We start from the raw sequence: 1,566 nt of genomic DNA, 5'->3' as shown, positions 1-1,566 counted from the left end.
ACATCATCCATAATAGTGAAAGAGTAAATGCTTTCTCCTTAAGCTCAGGAATGCGGCAAGAATCTCCACTCTCACCAATTCTTTTCAACATTATACCAGATATTATAGTCAGTAACATAAAGCAAGAAAAAGAAATAAAGCTGAATCATATTTTTACTTTTAGTTTTTGAGGAACCACCATACTGTTTGCCACAGCAGCTGCACCGTTTTACATCCCAGCAGAAGTGCAACGAAGATCCCAATTTCCCCACAGCCTCCCCAACACCATTGTTCTCTGTTTTCTTGATGACAAACATCCTAGTGGAAGTGAAATAGTATCTCATTGTGGTTTTTGTTTTTTGGTTTTTTTTGAGACAGAGTCCACCACACCCGGCCTCAAGAGTTTATTTCTGAGCTCTCTATTTTATGGGGGAGCTAGTGTTTAATGGATATGGAATTTCAGATGGAGAAGATGGAAGAGTTCTTGAGATGGATGGTGGTGATAGTTGCACAACGTCAATGTAATTAATGGCACAGAACCATACACTTTAAAATGGTTAATTTTATGTTATGTACTTTTTACCACAATTTAAAAAAAAATGAAATAAAGATATTTTTAGGTAAGCAAAAGCTAGAATAATTTGTAGCCATCAAACACTTACTCCAAGAACTGCTAAAGGAGGCCGGGCGCGGTGGCTCACGCCTGTAATCCTAGCTCTCTGGGAGGCCGAGGCGGGCGGATTGTTTGAGCTCAGGAGTTCGAGACCAGCCTGAGCAAGAGCGAGACCCCAAGATATTTTTAGGTAAGCAAAAGCTAGAATAATTTGTAGCCATCAAACACTTACTCCAAGAACTGCTAAAGGAGGCCGGGCGCGGTGGCTCACGCCTGTAATCCTAGCACTCTGGGAGGCCGAGGCGGGTGGATTGTTTGAGCTCAGGAGTTTGAGACCAGTCTGAGCAAGAGCGAGACGCCGTCTCTACTAAAAATAGAAAGAAATTAATTGGACAACTAAAAATATATAGAAAAAATTAGCCGGGCATGGTGGCGCATGCCTGTAGTCCCAGCTACTCGGGAGGCTGAGGCAGTAGGATCGCTTGAGCCCAGGAGTTTGAGGTTGCTGTGAGCTAGGCTGACGCCATGGCACTCACTCTAGCCCGGGCAAAAGAGTGACACTGTCTCAAAAAAATAAATAAATAAATAAATAAAGAGAGAAAACATAAATTACCAACATCAAGAATGGAAGAGAAGGCATCTCTGTAGAACCTACAGGAGAAGATAAAATTATGAACTTTAAGCCAACATATTTAACATCTTAAACAAAATGGACAGATTTCTTAAAAAACACAATTTACCAAAGCACAAGAAAATATAACATAAATAAAGACCCTCATCTATTAAAAAAGTTAAATTCATAATTAACAACCTCTTCCCTAGAACACTCCAGGCCCAAATCCCTTTGTTGGTGAATTGTATCAAATATCTAAAGAAGATATAACACCAATCTTACACAACCTCCTTAAGAAAGTAGAGAAGGGAATACTTTCCAACTTGTTTTATGAGGCCAGCACATCTCTAATACCAAAATC

Source organism: Propithecus coquereli, unplaced genomic scaffold, assembly GCF_000956105.1.
Source record: "Propithecus coquereli isolate 6110/MARCELLA unplaced genomic scaffold, Pcoq_1.0 Scaffold126, whole genome shotgun sequence".
Taxonomy (NCBI): Eukaryota; Metazoa; Chordata; class Mammalia; order Primates; family Indriidae; genus Propithecus; species Propithecus coquereli.
The sequence above is the reverse complement of the archived record's forward strand: the minus strand, read 5'-3'. Positions refer to the sequence as shown.